Genomic DNA, 13,232 nt, shown 5'->3' with positions numbered 1-13,232 from the left:
CTTCATTCTTTTCATGGTGTATTCAGGATGTAGTTATTACACAACCATTATGTAGCTATTGCTCCAGCACCTCCCTAGTAACCTTCCCTCCCCCGACTTCAGATTTCAGTAATGTATGAAGAAAAAGACATCTTTTGTTGCCCTTAACCCTCAGATGCAATGGAAAGGTATTTGTCAGTGAGATACTCCCCAGCCAAGATTCATTGCAATACTTTTTCTGAAAGAGAAGTTCAGTTTAAACTTATGCCAAAGAGCCCCTTCTATTCTTTCCTATAATATACATAGAATGGCAGGAAAGTTCTATTTTCAAAAAGGTTACCATACTTACAAAAAATTCACTGATTTAATTTTATTTTTCTAAAGGCAGTGGAATACAATTCAACAGGAAGCTTTTCAGGACTTTCTAATTTTAAAAAGTGTAAGATTTCCCTGGCTCTGTGTTTGCAAGTTCCCTGTGACAGCTCAAAGCCAGACAACACATAAAGAAAAAACAGACTCTGATGTAAACTCTGCAAGAGCCACCCTTTTATGCCCTAGGAGAGTCCCCAGAATATCAAGAATATCAAGAACTAAGAGCCCACGAAATCACTGGAGACCCCAAGGCAGATTCTCTCTTTAATTTTCTCTAAATATGAACAGTGAAAACCAAGTTTTTAGACATGCTAAATAAAGCTATAAAATATAGTCATTATATTAAGGCTAAATAGTATCTTCTGTGAGTAAAGATGAGACCAAATTTTAGGAAAATACTCTGATCATGGTTCTAAAGTTGGATGAGGAAAACATCTTTCTCTAATATTGCTGTACTGCTATTTATTTATTTAAAAAATAATTAGAGCTTTGTTTTGAGATCTGGTAACATATTGAACTGCAAAAGGTAAGCACAGATTGAATCTTGTGCAGAAAGAACTGGCAATTTATTTAGTATCATTAATCATTTCTTATTCTAGTCTTTGTCATACATTATTTTCTGTGTGTGTCCATACAGAGACAAGTTGGCAAATTCATAAAATATTTGCATGTTGACATTTTCGCAGCAAAATGAAAAGAATTCTGTAGAAAATGTCAGCAATGCAAAACTAGTGACATTCTATAAAAGTGGGCTAAGCATTATTAGAAAACAAAATCTTAAGTGATGGTGGAAGTTAAGACTTCTAGACCCAAGAGCTCTGTTGGCTGCTAGATGCTAGGTGGAAAGAAAAAGTTAAAACTTGTAGGTAAAAAGCTGACCACCTATAGGTCAGTGAAATATTCAAAGACATACCATTGACCAAATGAAAGAATTGGATCCACAGGGAATTGATGTTGCATTTAATGCCCTGGACAGTTTGGAAAACATGTTTTCTACCCAACTGTGTGTGTGTGTGGTGGGGGCGGGGAGCTCTGGATTTAGCAGGTAGAGTCTCATGAGGTGGAAGATGTGAAGTTACAGAGGTGGTCCAGTTATGTGTGGAAGCTAATGACTCTGAAGCAAATTACCTAATCAATATTCTATTATCCAGTAGCCCTTTTTACTTACATTGGGCCTAGTATACTGCAATTTCTCCTGTGTTAGTCATGTTCTTTGTATGTTTAATGATAAACTCTGCTGAATGGAGTCTAGGCAGGAACAGGCCTTTTTCTTTCTATAAATTCAAAGTAAAATGCCCTAAAAATATCTGGATCAAAGGAAAAGAAGAAAGTAGTGAATCTACATGGTAAGGGGGAGAATACCCTGTCTCACTGATTGAATAATGACCAGGGGTAATCTTGGTGCCTATTACTGACAGATACAGCATTTCCACAGACATTTCAAAGTATTTTTGTACTTTCTGTTTATTACCATATTTACTCTTCACAGTAACATGCCAAATAAATGGGGACATAGGCATTATATTAACACTATCATAGTCATTGCAGTCACTTTACAGATATGGCAAGTGGGTGCTCATGTTATTTCTCCAGTGGCACACAGCTTAGTGAGTGATAGGACTTGGACTGGAACTCGGGTTTTCTGAACCTTGTTTTTGTGCTAGTTTCACCATCCCAGAGTTATGACAAAGTCTCTACAAAGACATGCCCTCTAAAATACATATTTCTGTCCTGTCCCTTTGTGCATTTACCAGTCATTCACTGTGGACAATTCTTGTGTTGTTAGCTGAGGAGGAGGGACTGGAGAATTCAAAGCTAAGGGCTTCCTGAGTCTGTCTTCAAGTAGCAGTTACCTCTCACCTCCTCCCTCACCTCTCTTCACCTCAAAGTCCATTCATTTCTCAGCTCCATCCCCAGGCACATACCCAAAAGTTTCTAGGAAGAAAGCATGTCTATGGCTCATTGTGTCTAAGATGCTTTTCTCCTTTCCTGACTGAACTCAGGTTTTCTTTTCACTTGCTAATTATCCACATCCCAGAAACTGCAGATGTGATTAATTGCAATGTACTCATGATGATGAAATTCCACCAGTTTTATGAGATGCAATTGTGCGGTCTTGTTGGAGTTTATTATAATGAACATGCTTATAAAGGATCGTCTCAAGGATCCTAGTAACATGGTTATTTTATAATTGGGTTCAGCTGTCAGGGCAGTTTTTACTTAATGTCCAAAGGCAGATTTTTAAAATTAGACCCTCTCCTTATATCAATTACACCTCAATAAAACTAATTTTAAAATTGTGTCCTCCTACCACACAAACCGAACATAAGTAATTATCAGTAGAATTCTGAGAAGTACAGAAAAAGACTCATGCAAAAGTAAATAGATAGGTGACAGATGCCACAAGTAAAATTCATCATGGGTGAGGAGGCATTAACTAATCTCCTTCTTCCCTTTATGGAAAATTTAATTTCTTCACCCCCACATTATCCCTATTTTTCCTCCCATATCTCCCTTTTTCCAAGTTTCCCACCAATTTCTTTATTCATCACATATTGTCTTTCATCACCCTGATCTTTATAAATAATAATAAAGAAAAGTATTTAGGACATCTTTGAAAAAGGAAAAATAGAGTAATATTTCCATTGCTTGAACATAGCTATTTTTGTATTTACATATTCTCTCCTAGTATTGGTCTGAAAACAACCATATCTTTATTAAGTTATAAACCTAACACACACACACTTTTCTATTATGCATTTTTTCACATAATATATACTATAAATATGTCTCCACTGTCTTTGTAATTATCATTTTAATGACCATACTCCATTGGGTTGATGTATCATAATTTACTAAACTCTATTGTAAGACATTTTAATTGTTTCCAATTTTTTATTGTTGTAAATAATGCTGCAGAGAACATTCTTCATGAGTAAAGACTGTGTATTTTATATTTTTTTCCTTAGGATGAATTAATATCCTTTAGGTCTCGCTCCAAAAATTAGAAAATAATTTGCAGCTTTAAGCTCTAGAGGGACCAGGCACATAATTTAAACAAGGGAAGTCGGCCAATAAATATTCTGAGTGAATCAGCTCTTACCTCAACTCTGACAGCATTCCCCAAATCGACTACCCTAAAAACTATCTCTATTGCTGCATCCATCCATCTATTCATCCATCCATCCATCCTCCCAGCCAGCTTTTCATCAGCAAGTCAGTCAGCCACTCCATCAATACTGGTGTTGAAAACAAGAAAACAGGCCCTAAATGGACTCACTTATGCTAAGCCCCACACACCAGCCAATCAGGAATTGCCTGATCCCCGCATTAGTTAGGTAATCTGCCTGATAACCCTTTGCCATCCCCTATGGGGAAAGTAAACTTACAATAATCAATCTGCTATTTTGTCTAGTATAACTTCCTTCTTCCTGCTCCCTTCTGCTTATAAAAGTCTTTCCTTCCGTACAGCTCCTTTCTATCTGCTAGACTGGGTGCTGCCTAAGCCAATAAGATATTTGAAATGTCCTCAGTTGAGTTTTGATTTTTTGAACCCTGGACTAGGTACTGTGATTAATGATTAATATAGAAGGCCCACTTTTACAAAGTGTTAGGCCGTCTGGTGAAACTCTTGAAACATTACATTATTATTTAATTTGTCTAATTGTCAATGCTATGTGCTGACACTAAGAGAGTGAAGGTGGAGGCGGGGAGGATGATGCCGCTGAAGTAAACTAAGCAATTTCATGGAGAAAACAATGCTGGAGATAAATTTTAAAAGCTGGGTTGAATAGAATGAAAATGCATTTTGATTCTAATATTTGATACACTTCTCAGTGCCATTTTTTAGGGATCTTAAGATTTTAGAAAAAATTTTATACTATTGACGTAAGAAACATCCCAACCTGTAGAGAATTTTTATGAGTTTATTTGAACCAAACTGACCACAATTGCCAGGAAGCAAAATCTCAATGGAACGAAAAATGCTCTTGAGAATGGCAGTTTTGCAGCTTATTTTATACATTAGAACAAAAGGAGGAAACATAAGGAGGGTTATATGAAAGTCATTGGTGTGGGAGAACGCAAAGTCGGGAAATCGCTGAGATTGGATTAAGAGTAAAATGGAGAGACACATACTTCCTTTACACTAGTGGGTACAGGATAGTTAATAAGTAACATTTCCAGCACGCAGAGGTGGTATTCTGGGAATGAAATTACAATGAAGAGTCCTGTGGTCTCCAGCTCTGTTGCAATGGGTGTGCCCTGAGGGATATGGAGAAGATTACTCTGACATTTCAAAAGTATGTTAGTGTAGACGCAAAAAGATACTATACACGCTCACATACAGTAAAGATTGACCTTTGTCAAGGAAGATACAAGCCTAGAACACAACTACCCGCCATGACTTGTTTTAGTTAGGAATCCTTTTTTATTCAGACTATCCTGTGTGGTTACTTTAGGTCTCTGAGTTGGTAGGGCCCTCCATGCAGGCCTTCCCTGAGCTTGTCAGGTTTAGTGTGTGGCCCCCTTTTTGTCCACCATACCTTTAACCAAAGTTCTTCAGCTCCTCCGGTTGAAAAATATCAATTAATCCCTCTTCAGCCAATATGAATCATTATGACTTTGTGTCTTCCCCTAAGCACAAAAGTCAATTTCTGAGGAAAATATCAGGTTCTGGGCTCTTGATAGGACTAGGGAAAAGTGCTCTGTTCTCTGAGCCATTTAAAATCCATTCAAAATAATCTCCTAGTCTTCAGCATATGGAGAAAACCAGGCTGGGTAGGGAAATGGAATACCATTAACTTTCCCCATAAATGGTGCCATTTAGCCAACAGCATCCCCAGAATGCACCTTTTGCTTCCACAGAAACCAGAGAACAGGGAGGGGCAAGTTTCCAGTGAGTCTAAGCATCCTGACCAGTGCTTGATAGGTCTATAATTTAAAATTTACCGGAAACTCTGCAATCTAACCAATAATACTAGAGACCTTACTCAAACAAGACAATCAGAGACAATCAATAAAAATCACCAATTTGCTCTCTAACAAAGAATGGCCATTTCCCCTATCCCTTTGGATCTCATTCAAGTTGGTTTTCTTTTTAAATAGCAGATGCTTTAGAGGTCCAAAGTCTTTTCTCTAAAAATGTTCATTTCTTACCTTTCACTCTTTCCTCCTTTTCTGTTTAAAGTCTTTAATACTTCTTGTCTGCAGCTTCAATTATTTAATTTTTTCATTCCATTATTTAAAGAAAATACAGGATGTAATATGCATGAAGCATGAATCCATTCCAAATGCAAGAAAACTATAATACTGAACTACAGATTATTTAATACAGAATATTTTTGCAATCTCTAATCATCATTTATATTAACATTTACTCCTGCAAATATAGATTAAATGATCATTTTTATCACTATATCAGGTAAATATCAGTGAAGAAAAGACCTTCAGGAGCTTGAAGAAAGGTGACATATATGAAAGGATATCATCATATTTTGTTAAAAGCATTTAGAAATGGGTCAAGATAGAGACAAGACAAGAATGCTTATCACAGCATTTCTATATAGAGTTTGCTTTAAATTTTCCTCCCAACATAAAAATAAAATGGAATAGCAGTAGCATCGTAACAGAAACACAATTTGTAGAAGTGCATGATTCTCTTATATTTATAAAACATTCTTCAATCAAAATTTTAATTATGTCAAAGATAGAGATAAATATACATACACATAAAAAAGCCCTTTTCTGATTGGATCAATATAAGTTTATTGTAGAAAACAGTAAAATAAATAGAAATATTCTACACCCTCACCCCAAACACAGCTAACCTAATCACTATCTTGGCATATAAAATATATTCCTCTGTCTCTGTATATTTAGATATAGATGTAGATATAAACATATATATATATAATTTTTTAATGAAAGACCTAAATAGGTGCCTATTTTTGCTAACCAAGAGAAATCTGAAGAAGATTTTTCCTTTTACGTTATCATACTATGTAGGTTTCCATAAAAGCAAAGTGGTATAACTCAGACTTTCAGATGTAGGGGGAACCTGTGTGTGTGTGCATTAGGCAAATTATATATATGCATATGTATATGTATAATATATACATCTATATATGCACATACATATATAAGCAGACATAGTTTTTTTATCCTAATTTAATATTTCAGTTATTTTCACTAACATATTTCAAATATATTCTATTTCTCCATTTATTTTTACGTATATCTTTTCATGACCACAAAAGAGTCTAGCATATGAATGTAATACACATACAAAACCCCACTGTATATCCAAACACACATAACCATTACTCTGTTGTAGACAATATAAGCAGCTTCCAATTTGGGGGAGTGGTTATTACAGATAATACTGTATTGACATCTATATAGAGGCACATCTTCTTGTTCATAAACTATCAGGGTCAAATAATTTTTACAGAGCAAGCTTCATAGGTCTCAAAATGACCTATGACATAGTCTGGCTCTACATGAACTTCATAAAATGTCAAAAAATCTATAATGATGGTATATTACATAGTGTGGACTTCAAAATCACACTAGGTTTAAACACCAGATTTACTGCTTGTATGATCTTGGCTAAATTCCTTAAACTTTTTATGTCTGTATCTTTATCTGTAAAATGGGTATAATTCTAGCATCTATTTCATAAGTCTGTTATGAAGATTAAATAAAATCTATAGAAAGGATTTAGCATGTTACTTCACAGAGTAATTTCTTAGAAGTTATCGGTAAATGTTATTTTTATTAATATCATAAATAGTCTACGAAATAGTGTACATATACCAAAATGCCTCTGAATACAGACTGTCCAGTGGTATTCCAATTTTTCTCTGTAAATATTTTAACAATTTTTTCATTGGCACGCATGTAAGAAAAGAACAATTCAACATTCAGAGATTCTATTTAATTGATTTTGTTGGCATGCCAGCCTTTTCACGTTACATCACAAAAACTAAATCCTATTGACCCACTGGGTAATGTCGTGCAGATATGATGGCACTGAATTATCCTGTGTAGAATATGCCTTCTGATCTGCCCAGATCCATATATATATATCCCCTTCCATACAGTATCCACAAAGAATTCTTCTAGGCGGGCTAGCAGGATCTAAGATATAAATGCTAGGACAGCATGTTGAAGAGGTCATAGATAAGTAGACCTGCTCTCTCTGACTGGATTCATTTGGGAGGTTCTGTTGGGAATAAGAGTAGCTGTCAGTTGTCAAATGTCAGAGTGTTGCTAAACAGCCCTCTAGGAAAGCTGGTAGGAGAGAGCAATTTCAACAGATGGGAACACAGGCATGAGCATGTTATAGAATTAGGAGTTTCATAGAGTTCTTCCCATTGTCTAGAACTTCCTTCAAACTCCAAGTCATTATTTGTTTATAAATCTTCAAAATTAAATCAAGAAATCAGCTTTGTCAGAAAGTTTTTCCAAGAGCTCTGTCCTCCCTTGCCTACAGGTCACAAATTGCACTGTAGCCAACTCTATGCTTTTATTTTCCTGCTTCTCTCTCCAGCTACACACACACACACACACACACACACACACACACACACACTGAACTTAAAGCTCCTGAAGGCAAATACTATGCCCAATTCTATTCTCTATCCCAAGTAATAAGCATGGGTTAGGTGCCCAGTATCTGTCTGTTGAATGAGTAATTATGTAGTCTTCCACTTCTGATATAGACTGATGGCTCACATCAACTCCAGGAGATGTGTTGATGAATTAGTAATAGTGACAAGGTTTAAAAAGCCTGTCTCTTCTGAAGTATTTATGAGTGAAATGATATACCTGGCATCTGCCTCAAAAGAACCCAGGTTTTGTGGGGGAGGCGGGGGGGGAGCAGAAATTATAGATATTAATGAAAAGAAAAGGTCACATAATAATAACTGCTTAAGCTAGGTGATGAATAAGGAAGAGTCAAATATACTATTTTTTCTACATATCTATTTGAAAATTTCTCTTTGTATATTTGAATATTTTCATGATACAAAATAAATATATATATACACACACATAACCATAAGACAGAACACAGAAAAGCATATCCTAGTAATGCTGACTTTGTAAAGCTGATATCTTAGAGTAGGGCCTGCATTGATGGAATTTTTTTTACAGCACATGACTGTTATGTTTGGGGGCATATGATTTGAATGAGGCTCCATGCATAGTTTGTTCAGCTATTAAAGGCTAGCAACCACTGTACGTCAGCCAAAACTGGTGGGATTACAAGAGCTAGGTGGATAAAAGTCTCCTTTATACGAGGACCCAAAGGCAGACATTGAACCAAAAATAAGAAGAAAGAGAAACAAACTATGAGCTACAGCAAGAAAAAGAAACAAACTATAAGCTTCAAGCGTTTAAAATCTAGCCAATAAAACTCATCTGTAAAGTCCTGGGAGATGGCAGCATGACCGAGGTGCTAGTATATGTGTTTACGTTGGCCGCTTCATTCCCCTAAACACCTCAGACATCTCTAATTAATCCCTTTGGAGCGGTGGTGGCTGGAATTCTCAGCTTGCACAGTCTTGCCCCATGCCAGCCACATGCAATCCTGAGACACAGCATGCACATGTTAAGGGACACGAGTGTCCTTCAGATTTGAGTCTGATATATTAGACCTAGAGATCTCAACCCTGGCTGCACGTTAAAATCAGTTCAATCACAGAGTAGGAATAGGGTACAGGCATTTTTTAAAGTTGCCCTGGTTAATTCTTTGTTAGACAAATATCCCCAAAGCTGAAAGACAGCTTCTTCAAGACAGCAATGGTATTGGGGAGTAAGAAGATGAAACCTGGTAAATGGTCACTGACGTGGATGCTGGGGTGTGCTGTTCGTGTGTGTGTGTGTGTGCGCGCACGCGTGTGTGTATTCCCTCTTTACTCTTTCAGGACCCTGGCTCTCATTCCCTGGCTGTCCTTTCCAAGACCGTTGGCTGCTGTAGGCTCCCTTCACCCCTAATTCCTGCCTGGAAATTGTTGCAATTCCAGGAATCTCCTCATGCAGGTTTATTCCCCTCCCCAGGGACAGTCCCTACCCGGTGCTTGCACAGCTAAAAATGCATGCTCCCCTAGCTTCAGTCTGTGACATTTATGAAAGCCCATCCCTGCTTCAGAGATCCCTGTGGGATCGGCTGAGCTTCTCATGTAACTGCATTGCAGGTTAATCGTTCCTCTAACCAGTTCTTCTTGGGAGAGTCTCTGCTTCCCAAGCCTTCCTAATTCTCTTACAGGTGTGGTTCTATATAGTGCTCCCCGGGAAACCAGCTGCCTGGAAATCTCCCTTCCAGAGGCTGTTTCCAAGGGCAGCTGACCAAGATGGTAACGGAGGCTTCCCTCGGGCGCTACTCAGCCTTGGTGCTTACTTATCTACATTTCTAGAGTGGGAACAAGAAGTCTTGGTGTTTGCTTTGCTAGGGGTGATTATTTACAAAATCAATTCAGAAATAGATGGGAGCTCCTTTCCAAAAGTCTCATCATTTCTACTAGTCACAGTAGACAAAAGCTCAAGGCTATGGTCCCTCATTAATGTATCCAAAATATTGTAAGGGTGAAACACATTTATCTCAATGTTCCAAAACAGTCAAAGTAAAGTAATGTGAACAATTATGAATGTCATTTTTCTCGGACGTCACCAGCATCATTGCAGGAATATCTGGGTGGGTTTTTTTGGATCGTTCAGTTTACTGGTGCTGCTTTGTTTTTCTCCAAACACCCTCACCTCCTGGATTTTTTTTTTTTTTTTTTTTTGCTGCATGGTCAGTGCAGGCAGACTGATATGTGCTTCTACCGGGAAGGTCTGTTAGGAATAGATCATTTAGTTCATGGAAACTTAATGAGTTATTCATAGAGAGCAGAGATTGAGTGTGTAAATCTGCTGAACTCAAATCTGATCCTGAGCAGAACCTCTCTGACTTGCAGAGCTGAGGTTTTATGATAGACTGAGAGGTGAGATGCTTTGGCAAGAGAAGAAGTGTCTTTGGGGATCTGAGAATTAAAGTCTTTCTCTAGTCCCCAGTGACTAAAATCTCCATGGAGCGGACCACCATTTTTTAGGCTGCGTCGGTGGTGACTCTCTTCACAAGCTTATGACATCCCAGAGTTTGTAATTTCCTTCACTTTGATAAGCAAGTTTCAAGTGTTACCCAGTTACAGAACAAACAGGACTGTGATTTGTGTTTCGCCTGCTGGGTAGGTGACATCTTTTACTCTTGCTGACCAATGTGTGGCCTAGGAAACGAGCAGCATTGACATCATCTGTGAGCTTGAGAGAAATGCAGGATTTTGGCTTCTTGCTCTACTAAGTCAGAATGTGCTTTCTAACAAGATGATTCTGTATTTCTGGGGGACGTCCAGGTGATATGGATGCTACTGGTCTACAGAACAGTTTCAGTGGCAAGGCTCAAGAGAGGTCTATTCTATTCCTAGTAGTTATGAATTTTAGCCCTTCTAGGAGGCTGGCTTGTGGGTGTGTCATCTCTATCCTCCCAGTGCTGTGTCTGGCCCTACTCATTGTCCCCACAAGCCAAACACTGACAGAAGACAGTTAGACAAGATGCAGTGTCCAGGTGATGATAGACGATGGCTGTTCCCCAAAAGATTTGGGGAGTCCTTGTCTTATGGGTCACGCTGCTGTCAGGCACAAGACCTAGAGCTTATAACCCAGGTCTGAGAAATAGTTTATTGCCCCATAGAGAAAAATTCACCAAGAAGCACCTTTCACGTGGAGGACCATGTTGCCTGCCAAGGCTGAGAAGGGCATCCCTACCAGGTGTTCAGGGGCAGCAGAAAGTGGAACCTTGAGAAAAGACATCACACCAGAGTGTAATTAAACTTTGAAAATCTAGAGAAAAGGCCCTTCTCTGGGAAACAGGAGACCTGGTTACTGGATCTGACGCAGTCATCAGCCAGAGGCAAACACTGAAATGGAGTTGTCCTCACTGAGTTTCATCAGGAAAATCTTACCCAGCTCTTTAGTACCCAAGAACTCCTTCTCTAGAATTTGCTGCAAAAACTGCTCTTGCCACAAGAGGGAGTTCTCTTTCTGAAATCACAGACATTCTACGTTTTTTAGTGAAATGATTTAGGCAAACACCATTTGAGCATGCAGAACAGTCTTTCATAAACAATTAAATCAGATTTAAAGATTCATTAATTTTTAAACTTAAATTATAACTAATTCTTTGCTTGAATAAAGCAAAAAAGGAGACTAAGAGAGACAGACAAAGGCAGTCAGCAAAAACATTCATTGAGAGTCTGTAAATATAACCCAGTGGGATGTCCCGACTTTTCTCCTCAGTTTTCTTAAAAATGCCATGCCTGTTCAGTGCTTCTCTGCTTCTTCATAAACAGGCAAATCCGGGGGGTGTCCAGGCTCTAAGATAAGGGTTTTATGTGTCTGAGAATATGTATGGGACTCAAGGTGTGTCTAAACGACAGTAAATAATTCGGGCAGGGAATAAACTGGTACACAAGGTGATAGGAGGCACTGCTTATAGAGCTGCAAACATGAAAAGTCAAATATTCCATTAAGACTTATCATATGACCTCTACAAGAGATGTCTCAAATACCCAAATGTTAGGTGTCATGGGAGCTCAACTCTTAGCTGTGGAGCTAAGATTTTCTTCCATTTGTCCTGTATCACAAAGAGCCCTAGTTACATAACTGATCTCACCCCTTTTTTTTCTGTGTTGTTAGAGTTTTCCAATCAGTTGACCTGCCTTCAACTGATGGAAGGCAGAGGACAGAAAATGGGATGTGACATTTTGGTGAGGGCTGAGAAAAGTGGAAGCATCAGCTGACTTTCAGTGGGCTTCCAACGGCACCTCTCCCCTCTGCCTCTGACTAGATGGTGTGTCTGAGGGTGTTGTGCCATCTAAGTGCGGGAAGGCAACTCTCAAGGCCATCAGTTCAATGTTTCCCAAAGTGTAGGTGGTCTTTCATTCATAGAACCAGATGTTATTTAAGCTTATCCATAGCCATGATAATAACATTGAATCACACAGGGAGAAAGGTAATTCCCTTTTCAGGCATTTCTTCTAATGGCCTCAAGAAAGATGCCTCACTCTTATGCTGGAATGTCTCTAAAACGCCCTCTAACAGTTGTTGGTTTCCCCTTCTAACAAAGAAGGAGACCTCAGGAATCAGAGCCTTCAGCAGGTAACACTATCTAGCTAGGTTATGAGGGTGTTGCTTCATTTATTGTATTGATTTTTATGATTGTGTTCTATTTATGGCAATTAAATTGGTTTTCCATCCATGGTGAGATCAGATTTGATTTTTAGGTAAAAATGTGAGCTGACTTATAGAAAAATATTACGTCATAGTCCAGGTGGTGCACAAATACATCAAAAATTGAGCAGATGGTACAAAAAAAGGAGAGGGACTTGACCAATGAATGCCCTGCTCTATCTTCTGACTCTGATCATTTCTCACTTGTGTGTATCTGGTTCTATGATGGAATTGACCACTAATGGGTTACTTCAGTCAGGCTGACACAGAAAAACAAAAGTACACAAATTTTCTTTGAACTCGTCAAGCTTTTACTTCGTTACATATATTAAACAACCAATATGACTCCTTGGAGACAAACAGGGCAAAGAGGGAAATTCCTTTTGTGCCAAATAATACAGTTCCATGTTAAATCCCGTTGCAGCCCACAGGCAAAAATCCCATAGCTGCCAATGCCATTTCAAAGAAGTTTCTCCAGAGTTAATAGTACTTGGTTTACCTAATTACAACAAATTCTTTACAATAATAATCCTTGCAACTAGTGCTTTCTCTGGCCCTGAGCCAGACACTCAGTAAAGCAAAGACCTAACTGTTATTTCCTTTAGTCAGGA

Source organism: Furipterus horrens, unplaced genomic scaffold (genome assembly GCF_987537825.1).
Source record: "Furipterus horrens unplaced genomic scaffold, mFurHor1.1.pri manual_scaffold_4, whole genome shotgun sequence".
Lineage (NCBI taxonomy): Eukaryota > Metazoa > Chordata > Mammalia > Chiroptera > Furipteridae > Furipterus > Furipterus horrens.
The sequence above is the reverse complement of the archived record's forward strand: the minus strand, read 5'-3'. Positions refer to the sequence as shown.